Source organism: Danio rerio, chromosome 6, assembly GCF_052040795.2.
Source record: "Danio rerio strain M-AB ecotype USA chromosome 6, GRCz13ab, whole genome shotgun sequence".
NCBI lineage: Eukaryota > Metazoa > Chordata > Actinopteri > Cypriniformes > Danionidae > Danio > Danio rerio.
In genome coordinates this window covers 14,427,064-14,440,026 of record NC_141026.1, presented here as the reverse complement: position 1 = coordinate 14,440,026, position 12,963 = coordinate 14,427,064, and the positions used below count along the sequence as shown (strand labels likewise).

Genomic DNA, 12,963 nt, shown 5'->3' with positions numbered 1-12,963 from the left:
CCTATGGGCGCAAAAATGAGCGCTAATGCATTTGCTATTTAAACAGCGTAGCGCAACGCCTCAAAACGACTCTTGCACCAAGCTGAAACTACCAAAAGACTACTGCGCCACGCCTTGCGCCACACTGCGCCGGGTGTATGATAGGGCCCTAAGACTAAAACTAAATAAAAATTTGCTGTCAAAATTACCATTGCAATTCAGAAGAGGATAGTTTTCATACTTGGATGGAATTAGTAAAGTGAAGCTTGTATATGTATACACTCATTCCGCACAGACAGATATATTTCAAGTGGTTTTTTTTTCTTTTAATTTTGATGACAACAAATGAAAACCCCAAATTTTGTATCTCAGAAAATTAGAATATGGTGAATCGGTTTTAACGAGACTAGGTTCCACACTCTAATCAGCTAATTAACTCAAAACACCTGCAAGGGGTTTTAAATGGTCTCATAGACTGTGTCCGAAACCACCTATTACTCAGTAGGTACTGCATTTTAATTAAATTTTAAATGAACTACTCAGGCGTCAGAAAGTATGTTATATACCAGGGGTTACCAATCTCGGTCCTGGAGGGCCGGTGTCCCTGCAGAGTTTAGCTCCAACTTGCCTCAACACACCTGCCTGGGTGTTTCTAGTATATCTAGTAAAAGCTTGGTTAGCTTGTTCAGGTGTGTTTGATTAGGGTTGGAGCTAAAATCTGCAGGACACCGGCCCTCCAGGAACAAGTTTGGTGACCATTGTTCTATACAGTATGAATGTCAGTAGTATGAATGGAACTTGAATGTACTACATCCACCATTTTGTCATGATCACATGACCTACCTGCTTCAGTTGCTGTGCTTCACTCCTATTCATGAATTCTCTCGTGGGGCATCATGGGATAGCGCAGCCTGCATCGGATGCACACTTCAGAATCTCGCTGGAAGTAGTAGGTCATCCGGGTACTTCTCGCATACTGATTTTCGAAGTCTATGAATTTGGACGTACTATTCAGCTCACATACTGATTTTAGCATACTATATAGCATAGTAAACGATTTCAGATGCACCCTTAGTCCAGTTCTGTAGGCTAATCAATCATGGGGACGACGGATAATTTGACAGTTGTCCAAACGACAACCTTTGACATCTTGCACATGGAGGGTGAGATACTATGCGCGTTTGTGTGTGAATAAAAAAAGACTAAAACGCACTAGCATAAATCAAGTGTGTTGTGTTAATGTAGGGTTCTTCCTCAAGTAATTTTATGCTAAAAAAAACACTGGCATGCACAAGCTGATTAAAACATTCATTCATTTTCAGCTTAGTCCCTTTGTGAAGTTTATTTATAAACTAATTTCGAGAGGAGCACATGCTCATGATGGAGCACGGCTGGTCATGCATTAGCCAATTCATGATTCACCAATCAGATGATTCCTAAATCACTATAAATACCCAAATTCCAAATCACAGCAATCTTCGTTTTGAAGAATCCCCCTTTTAATCCCTACCCCTACTAACCCACTGGTTCTAGTCCTTACCAGGCCAGCCAACGTTTCTGTGTGGAGTTTACATATTCTCCCCATGCTCATGTGGGTTTCCCCCATGGTCCCACGGTTTCCTCCCATTGTCTAAAAACATGCAATTTAGTTAATTGACTAATCCAAATCTGCACCATAGACCTGCTCCTAGTAAGTAGTTATCGCTTAAGAGCAATCACTATCTGATCATTAACTACTACGGCGGGGGAGTTTCGAGATCTACCTGAGCTCAAACTCCCCTCTTGCCCTGCAGTGGGAGGGAGCCCTGGGCTCAAGGATCTTATGAGCTCAGGACTCTCTCCTGGGACAGCATGCCAAACTCGCTTTATAATCTATCATCAGCTAAGTGTGAACTCTTGAAATTAATCCAGGGTCACCACAACGGAGTGAACCGCCAACTTATCAAGCATATGTTTTACGCTGCGGATGTGCTTTTAGCTGCACCCATCAATGTTTTGTTTTGTTTTTTACAATGATATTTTCAGGCTTTGTGAACAAACAGAAAGCATCTCAGAAGAACTTTGTTTTCACCATTACCATTGTATGATCAGTTCTTGTCAAATAAAATAACTTTTAAACTATATATTGCTGCATTTCAATCCAACCACCTCCAAAATTCTCTTTCAGGCTTTACTCATTTCACTTACTGCATTTCATTTCTAAGCAGATTTACTTCTTCTTCTTTTTTTTTTTTTTACATCAGAACATAAGTATGAATAGAAGTCGCCATAAAAGCTACAAAGCTGAGAGACTCTAATTAAAATTCAGACTGAGCCATGGAAACTAAAATCCTTACAACTCAGAAGTTTGACAGGGACCACTGTGGAAAGTCGAGGGGTGAGTTAAGCACTAAAGACTAACGTTATTTACACAGAAAAGAAGATAATCACATCTGACACCTTCAGATCTCTAATCAAAGAGGAAGAGAATGTAAATATCCCGATAGGGAGAAATTCTGCAACTTCACACACCCTGAAACTGTCAGATTAAGTAAGTATATGGAGAAATGTGCTTAAAAGGAGGACAGAAAAAGCTATCTCATCAAAAGCGGACAGTGAACCCAAATGAGGAATACTGTACTAAGCTAAATGCTAATAAATTCACAGGCTTAGGGTGTTAGCTTATGTGAACTTAGTTTATATAAAGAAGAAAAAAAACATGATGAAGAGTGCTGATATCTCAAAACTTGACTGGGTTGCAGATCATTTCTTGCTCCAAAGGGAAAGTACAGGAAAGAATGCTAATGTTACATATGGTAGCCAAATGCAAAAACTACATAATGCAAATTCCCAGCTCCTAAATTTCATGCAGAACTGTTAAAGTCGGTGTAAAATTTAAATATGCAGTGTTTTTTTGTTTCTTTCTTTTTTTGACTAGTTCACATTGTTAGTCTTTAGGAAAACAATTAATCTGTGCAGGTTAATCTTCTGAAAAAAAAAGATTTGATTTAGTGATCTACAATTAAAGGTGACATTCGCTTTCGCATTTGGACATCTGTTGATGCCAGTTTGATGGCTTAAGCTACAATAACTATGTCCCTCTAGTTTGCTACAAGAGAATGATGCACAAAAAATATCGGTTTGTTTCAGTTGGAAGTACATCAATGTACAGTAATGAAATAAAAGTCTGAGCAACTTCAGGTTCATGCAGACTTTAAGATTTATCTTTAAGGTCTCTTGCATAATGCATTATGAATGTAACATTTATAAAAGAGAATTGTTTAACAAATTGGTTAATATATTGTATAATATATAGGTTTTCTGTCACATTACACCATCATAAAGTTTTTAGATGGATTTTTCTTGTACAAATATGTTTCTCTAATGCATTTCGACTTTCAAAGTTTTAACATTTCACAAAGAGTCACTTTTTGTAATGTTAATATTCACAGACCACAATATTCTGTCTCTAAAATGAACAGTTCACCCATAAATAAATAAAAAATTATAAAAATGTTGTTGATTTTACATCCAAGATGCAGATGACTTTTTTCTTTGTTTTGGTGATTCAAAAAAAAAAAATAAAGTCAATGGCTAGCAGAACTTTAAGAGTCATAAAACATAAACAGGCAAATCTAAATTAATACCTAAGGGCTCTATTTTAACGGTCTATGTGCAAAGTCTAAAGCGCAGGGCGGAAAAGCATTAAGAGCGTGTCTGAATCCACTTTTACTGTTTTAAGGATGAAAAAATATGCTCTGCGTCATGGTGCATGGTCTAACAGGGCTGTGCTTATTCTCTTAATGAGTTATGGGTGTGTTTTGAGCATTCCCTTTAAGAGTCATTTGCGTAGCGCCATGGTGCGTTTACTATTTACATGGCAGACCTTTAAGTATAAAAACTGAATGCTTTACTAGCGAGTTCACTCAATAACAGTTCAATAGAGCATCTTTTATTCCTTTAATTCTTTTTCATTTGTAAAGATATTAGCGTATTGCTGTACATCTTCTGTGTTTTAAGCAATGTGTAATCGAGGCGCACAACTGAAGCACTCTGTCCTGGACTTAGAACCTGCTTTCAGCTGGTTATTGCAGTATTTTAGCCAACATTGCACCTTAACACACCTTTTTTCTAGAATGAAACACCCAAAAGTCCACAAAGTGGCGCAAATGGATTTCCTATTTGAACAAAGTGGCGGAAGACGGGAAAATTAAGGTTGTTTTGGTCTGAAAATAGCAACTCATCGTGGAAATGTGTCTTACAGTTTATTGCGCCGGGATAGGTCCCTAAGGCTCCTGGTGATACATTAAGAGATACATAAAGCAAAAAGATCATTCTATGCAAGAAACTGAACATTATTTACAACAAACAAACTTTTTTTAATACACGTTTACCACAACAAACATAAACACATAAAGATGTTTTACTTATCTTAATTAATTACAGTAGAGTAACCTACTCTGGATTATCACACTGGAATTTTTATTTATTTATTTATTTATTTTTATTTTTTTGTAAAAAGTAATTCTAGAAATTCTGTAATTCTAAAAAAAACAACATTTGTAACTAGAAAAGCTATTTCATATTTAGTTAGATGTAAAAATTAATTTATAATCCAACTTTTCGTTTTTTAAGACAAACCACTTATATGATATTTAACTTTGGTAGCACTTTATTTTAAAATCTAGTTCTTCACATACATACTATACATAATATTAACAATAACTAGATAGTATCCCTGAACCCTCAGTTAGTACATTTTCTGTTATTTGCCTTATTTTACCAACACTACCTGAAAAAAGTCTTGTCGTTGAAAGAGCAACAAATAATAGCTTGTCTTCTAGTTGATCATTAGAAAAGTGACAGAAGGTAGATTTTCCCCAATCAAAATCCCAATCATCAGAAATACGGCAGAAGACCTACTGGAACCCACATGGACCCAAGATTCTCACAGAAATCAGTCAAGTTTGGTGAAGGAAAAATCATGGCTAGGGGTTACATTCAGTATGGGGGCCTGTGAGAGATGTGCAGAGAGGATGGCAGCATCAACAGCCTGAGGTATCAAGACATTTGTGCTCCCCATTGCATTACAAACCACAAGAGAGGGCGAATTCTTCAGCAGGTTACCACTCCTTCTCGTACTTCAGCCTCCACATCAAAGTTACTGAAAGCATGAAGGTCAAGGTGCTCCAGGATTCAATAGTATCTGTATAAAGTCTTTATGAAGCAACCGGAGATTGCATTCCTCAGTGATGCAATGTCAGACACAATGCACTCAAATGGAGCGAATGACGTCACTGTGAGGGGTAGGGTTAGGGGTGGGGTTAGAAGAACCCTTTAAAAAGCATTACATGCAGCTCAGATTGCATTGCACCAGTCTGCATCCAGACCACTCTCCCATGATTGGCCAGCCCAGTCACTAGACATGAACATTATTGATCATGTCTGTGGTATGGTGAAGGAGGAGGCATTGAAGATGAATACCAAGTCTTGATGAACCCTGGGAGTCCTACAAGAACGCTTTCTTTGCCATTCCAGATGACTTTATTAATAAGTTATTTGAGTCATTGCAGAGATGTATGGATGCAGTCCTCCAAGCTCATGGGAGTCATACACAATATTAATTCTTTTTCCACTGCATCATGACTTTATATTCTATATTGTACATTATTTCTGTCAAGTGACAAGACTTTTGTCTAAGCAAATGTAACCCCTCTTAGTTCGTATGTTCTGTTTTTTTTTTTAGTAATGATCACGCGAAAGCAGTTTAGCTGAGCACATTCACTTTTTAGTGATCACTGGAAAAGACAGAGCACCACACAGACAACAAGTGTTACAGGTCCGGTCACAAAAACATCACTCTCAATAGCTGAAGTGAACTGAGAAAACACTTTGATACATATGAACATGACTCTGACTTTTTGCTAAAGGTATTGCATTAGAAAATTAAAACATCATACCTGGAAAACACCACACACCACACAGACAACAAGTGTTACAGGTCCGGTGACAAAAACTGTTAGAAAATAATACACAATGAATCATACAAATGTATGAAATCAGTAGGAGAGCAGAATCATTTTTCATCTACCATCACTCTCAACAGCTTAAGTGAACTGAGAAAATGGCTGGCTGACTTCACCCATTATACCCCCTTTCTCACCTGTAGGTGTCTATCTTTCTCCAAGATGTATTATACAACTTAACTATGAATATATGATTTTCATTTAATTAGAACAAAAATTTTAACCAAAAACAAGCCTTCTGACACCATTCACACTTAATTTATGGGAACTATGTCCCTTTTAAAAGTAGGGATAAAAAGGGGCTTGACTCCCTTATGAGATGTCTAGTCGAGGTTGAGCTGGCTTTCGTCAAATTTTTAAAATTTCAATGAAGAAAAACTGAGCTAGTCTGGTTTGGCGATCCTAACCCTCTGCATTAATCAGGTTTTGGTGAGCTTTCCACTTATCAAAAACCTGTTGTTAGAAACTTAGGATTTCAATTCGACAGTGATCTGAAATTTAACAAACAAGTAAATACAGTTGTTAAATCCAGTTTTTTCCATTTACGACTTGTGGCAAAAGTAAAGTCGTTTCTCTCTTTTAATGACCTTGAGAAGGTGATCCATGCTTTTATTTTAAGAAGACTTGACTATTGCAATTCCCTGTATGTGGGTATTAGTCAAAATGTCCTGAATAGATTGCAATTAGTACAAAATGCGGCTGCGAGACTTCTGTCAGGGACTCGCAAGTTCGAACACACCACGGTTCTTTCCTCTCTGGGCTGGCTGCCTGTTAGGTCACGGATTGATTTTAAACTATTAATCTTTGTTTTTAAATCCTTAAACAATCTGGCACCATCTTACTTATCAGACCTGCTACATGTATACAATCCTGGTAGGTCACTGAGGTCTTCTGATGAATTTATTCTATCTATACCAAGGTCCCGGTGTAAGCGAAGTGGGGATCGGGCTTTTGCTGTTGTCGCCCCAAAACTCTGGAACAGGCTTCCGCCCCACATCAGACATGCTCCAACTCTACCTGTTTTTAAAAAGCATTTGAAACACCATCTTTTTTCTTTAGTATTTGAGCCTTTTTAATGTTGAGGAGTTTGCCTTATGTTTTAATTGTTATTTATGTGATGTAGATTTTATTTTTTAGTATTGATTGTGTTCAGCACTTTGGGCAACGTTGTGTTGTAAAAAATGTGCTATATAAATAAATAAGCTATAACTATAACTATAGACTATTTATACACTGTTAACCCTTACTGTAGATTATGCAGTAAATAACTGTAAAATAGCCAGTGTTTTGCTGTAATAAAAGGAAACAGTATTTTACTGTAAAAGGAGCAGGATTTGTATGAAATTTTGTAGTGCAAAGAATAAATTACAGTAATTTACTTTATGTATCCATTACAGATAGTTACTGTGATAATAAATGGTAAATTACTGCTCAACCATTATTACCTCATGTACTCTGATGCTTTATGTTGCTATATATATAGCTAAATTTCTCTGCAGACATCTTTGTGTTTTCTTTGTTTCCTTTTATGTTTTTAACATTGAGTATCAGGAGTCAACCAATGTCAATGTCACAGAGCTAATTAAAAGGTAAAGATATCGACGAGATGCATTTAAAGGCAAAAATATTCACACAGAGCAACCAAATTATCACAACCATTTTTATAACTTTGTTTACTTTTCTATAATTAATCTAATTTGCCTAGTTTAGCCTATAGTTAAGCTTTTAAATTGCACTTTAAGCTGAATATTAGTATTTTGCTAAATAACTAGTAAAAATGTGTTATTTAACAGCACGTACATACATTTTTGCAGAGACTCAATTAATTTGTCTGGAAAACTTCAAATGAAGTAGGTAAAAGTGGCATTAACAGTATAGTATAAAGGCTTTCCTAAATAAATGTATTAATCAGGTTATTTTATTTATTTATTTATTTTTATTACTACAGGTTTGGAACAACATGTGGATCAGATTATTTATTATTATTATTTATTTATTTATTTATTTTTTGCTTTGGATGAAGTTTTTATATTTTTATTGTTTTTATTCAATGATATGTGCATGATTGTGATAAATGTAGGCAGTTCCTTTGAAAATATGCTATGTACCAGGGATGTCAAACTCCTGGAGACGCCGCAGCCCAGCAGAATTTAGTTCCAGCCCTGCTTCAACACACTACCTTTAGATTTAGTTTGATCAGGTGTGTTTAATTAGTATAACTGCACTGTTACTCTGTAGATTGTGCAGTAAATAACTGTAAAAAACAATGATTTAGGCATCACCACACACTCCCACAGGCTGTCCGTCTTATTCTAAACACAAAGGTGTTAGAAAGAGTTTTCAGAAAATGCCGGCCCTTTAAGGGAGCCAGGTGTTTGATTTGTTTACTGCTGAGTGTGCTCTATGCTATGTCCATCAATTCAGATGTAGAGTCTGTTATGTTTTAGGCTTTAAATAAGAATCTACAATGAGTAAGTAAAATGTGTTCAAATGTTTTTGAGGGTTTCTAAAATAAGGCTGTGTTTTAAGTTATACTGTTGTTATCTTAAACTGTGTACTTAAAAAAAGCTACATTGTTAGCTAGTTAGCCTCTCCTCATATAACTTCTTACATTACTTTTGTTTAAGTACAGTATATGTATTTATTGGATATTGCATACTGCCATAATGTACAGATGCTAACAGTTGAATGTATCTTTCTGGCAACTAAGCCAAAATTAAATTCCATTATCTCAGTAAGGTAACATGTGCACATCATCACAGGGAATCACAAAAACATGATACACATAGCCATCCACACACAAAAGCTCCCCTGTCCGGTCCCAGGTTGTGAGTTTGTTGCAAAAGTATTTTTCAGAGCAGTGTTTCCACCTATGAATTTATATTTGAAACAATAAAAAAGTTTGTTGTCATGAGATAATTATAATAGTAAAAGATTTTATCCTTTGGTTTTTCATTGTTGCCAACTTTATTTTTGTTTTCTACAATTATTTTAAACTTTTTATTGAGATTTGACACAGTTTTTAATTATTTAAAACTTTAAAATTTAAAATATTTATTTTGTGTTTTTTTGCTGTTCAGTTTTTTTTTTTTTTGCATGGTCAGCATTGAGGAGAGAGTAACACATTTCACTGCAGCACTTTGTGTGTGTGTGTTTATTGGATATGTGATTGTGATCAATGTTGGCAGTTGCTTTAAAAGTATTTCTAATACCAGGGGTTCTTAATCCTGTTCCTGGAGATCTACCTTCCTGCAGATTTCAGTTGCTATCCATATCAAACACACCTAAACCAATTAATTAGGACCTGAACACCACTTGATAATTACAGGCAGGTGTGTTTGATATGGGTAGCAACTGAAATCTGCAGGAACGTAGATCTCCAGGAACAGGATTGAGCACCCCTGCTATATACCATGGGGGTCAAACTCCAATTTCCTGGAGAACTGCAGCAGCAGAGTTTAGTACCCACCCTGCTTCAACATTACCTGTAGAATTCTAACAAGCCTTAATTAGTTTGATCAGGTGTGTTTAATTAGAGTTACAGCTTAAAGTCCCGGTCACACTGCACTTTTCTCCCTATAGACTTCCATTCATACACATGTGAGTACTGCAGACCTGGAATGATAGCTCACGAGACAAATTTCATAATTCGCAGCGTTGGAAAGTTCAAGCTTGGAGAACGCTGAATGCGAAATCACATCATGTGATTGCTTGAGACCAATCAAAGATCAAAACATGACCTCTCTGGCTTGCTTTTTCAATCTCTAATTATTTTGTTTAATTCCACTACTCGCTTTGTTTAATTCCACTTCGCAGTGCAGAATATAGCATGCTTAAACATTAGTGTGACCACAGCCTTACTGTGCAGACCTGTAATATGTAAGACAATATTTATATCTGCTGATTTTTTAATTTTGTTAAACATTTTCTGTTATTTATTTGTTTGGTGCCAAAACAATAAAATTAATTTGTCTGAAAAAATGTTATGCCTTATATTTTTAAATAACAGCTAAGAATACTGATTAATTTTAGTAACACTACAATAACTATATATGACATACTATTAATGTGTATGCAGTATAATGCTGTGATTTGTAACACTACAATACAGTAATTAACTCTACACAGTTTCCAGTTAGTTACCACTGCTGCTCTATTACAGTAATTAACTGGCAACACTGTTGCCAGCTACTCACTGTATTGGTTCAGTTACAGTAAATAACTGGCAACACTGTTGCCAGCTACTCACTGTATTGGTTCAGTTACAGTAAATAACTGGCAACACTGTTGCCAGCCACTCACTGTAATGGTTCAGTTACAGTAATTAACTGGCAACACTGTTGCCAGTTACTTACTGTAACCGAACTTTTACAGTGAGTAGCTGGCAACAGTGTTGCCAGTATTCTACTGTAAAAAACCCCGGTAAGGTCTAACAGTGTAGTTTCATTTTTTCCCTGTTACACAAAGTCAGACTCTACTGTTCTAATTAAATAATTAAAAATCAAGACATAATCATATTTTATTTTGGTAAAATAAGTGTGATCTAGAGGCCTTTGCCTTTCATATAAGCCACTTCTGATACCAGATGTTCAACTAGAAGTCAAGTTATCATTTTTTGGTTCCCAAAACTTGGATAGGCGACAAGACTTTTGTCAGGTAGAGTAGTGCTTTCTAAGGCAAGTAAGTAAATGTACTGTAAAAGTGAAAAGTGCCTCAAGTCTGAAAAGAACTTGTTTATAATATATTACTAGTCATAGAGAACACCAAAAAAAGTGGGGAAAATTAAGTATGATAGTCCTGAGACTGTAATGATCACATTTTAAAAAGCATGTGTAATTACAAAGAAAGTAGTCAATTTGACATCTGCACTTTATTCCTGAAGCCATGCAGTAACTCGTGTGAGGAACGGAATGTACTTTGAGCCGTTTTCCCTGAAAAAAACCCACCCTTCTGGCATTCAATTCTGATGCATTAAGCCCTGTTCGCACCATTAGTGATTTTCAAATTCAAGGTTAGTGACTTTAAGCAGTATGAGCGACACTAATGGGAGTGAAGACAGTGGAGCTCTTGTGAACCGTGTCCAGTCAGCTACTGTAGTCCAGTCGGAGATGCTTGCATTGAGAAATTCATTTTTATATAACTAACACGCATGAACAATAGTAACGGAAGGTGTATGGACAAACATCTTTGAGATTCTATGTTGTTAACAGTTATTCGTGTGTGTTTTTGTGAGACTACAGTATTCTGTAATTATTTCGTTTGAATATATCTAGTTCCAGGGGGGTTTGTGCGTTGATTTAAACTGAATAATTAAGTGTAATGCATGGAAAATTGAAATAAGGCAAGGCAGGGCAAGTTTCATACACAATGGAAATTCAAAGTGCTTTACATAAACAAGATTAAAAGAAACATAAAATCATTTATTTAATAGGTTTTAAAATCTAACTTTTTATATTACACAGTGTATATATTACATACATATTATCATATTATACATGTTTTACATACTATTATCAATAGAAACATCAGAGAACTGTGAACATGATTTTTTTGTTAACACTTTAAAATAATGGTCAATTGGTTAATGTATTTACTTTTATGAACAAACAATTAGTAATACATTTATTATGGTATTTATTCATATTTATTAACATTAGTCAATGTTATTTAAGGTAAATGATGTTAGTACATATTAACTCACTGTCTATTACCTTGACAGGCACAACTTTAGACTTTAGTAATGCATTAATTAATGTTGAACTATAATCAACAAATACTTTACCAGATTATTTATACTTAGTTAATGTTAGTAAATACATATTAATCACATTATTTACTATCAGCCTCTGCACTCTCAGAAATAAAGATACAAGGGCTGTCACTGGGGCAGTACCTTTTCAAAAGTAGTATATATTGATACCGCAAAGGTACATTTTAGGTGCATTTGGGTAATGATATATATTTGAGGAACCACCAAGGACTGTTTAGGTACAAATATGTACCTTTTGAAAAGTTGCTGCTCCAGTGACAGCCCTTGTAATTTTATTTCTGATAGTGTGTATTTACATCTAAAACTAATAATAAATTCAAAGTACAGAAATTCAAGATATCTGTAAACACACTTAAAATGATTGTTTTCAGATATTTGAACTATGCCTACTTCTGGACAAATTCTTAATTATTTGATTGGCTGTGTAATTTAAAATAATGTGGTTAACCTCAAAATCAAGATTTGCTAATAATTTGCTCATTCAGACAACAAAACCTAGGTGTGTAGGTGACTTTTTGCTTTAATGAATGTTTCTTTTTCTTCTGAAACTGTGGTCCATGGTAAATCATCACTTTCAGTGTCCAAAAACAAATACAGACTATACTAAATTAACAACTGTGAACCCAGCAATACTCTGAAGTCTTATAAAGTAAAATAATGTTTTGTTTTGTTTTATTATTTAACCCACAGCCTTGACAAATTGTCCTGAACACATTCATGACAGTCTGATGCATATTGACACACAGTTGAAGTGAAAACTATTATCCCTCCTGTGATTTTTTTCAGATATTTTCCAAATGATGTTTAACCGAACAAGGAATTTTTCACAGTATTTCCTATAATATTTTTTTCTTTTGGAGAAAGTCTTATTTGTTTTATTTCGACTAGAATAAAAGTAGTTTTTTATTTAAATATATATATATATATAAACATTTTAAGGTCAGTGTTATTAGCAGGTTTTCAAACTTTTGGGACACGCCCTAAAAGTGTCCCTTAATTGAATTAATTACATCAAAACGTAAATAAAGCTTACCTGATTCAGTGTGACAGCTAAGCCTTATTCTGTAAGGACAACTAGCTAATCTGTGGTTGGATTCCTGACACAACTAACTGTAAATCATCTTCCACTTTCAATAAGCATAAGCCATAGCATACTTCCTTTTGATGTACGTATATACAGTAAATGCTGCTTCGCAAAGCCAAGTTCGC

At 35.2% G+C, this 12,963-nt stretch overlaps 1 long non-coding RNA gene across 1 annotated transcript; it reads left to right on the top strand.

The window, feature by feature from the left end:
• Window positions 1–4,472: 4,472 nt before the first annotated feature.
• On the top strand, window positions 4,473–11,821 carry LOC147843403 (uncharacterized). Its single transcript, XR_015493363.1, has 3 exons — window positions 4,473–6,505; window positions 6,551–7,219; window positions 10,426–11,821. It is a non-coding gene; the product is annotated as an uncharacterized LOC147843403 (long non-coding RNA).
• Window positions 11,822–12,963: the final 1,142 nt, after the last annotated feature.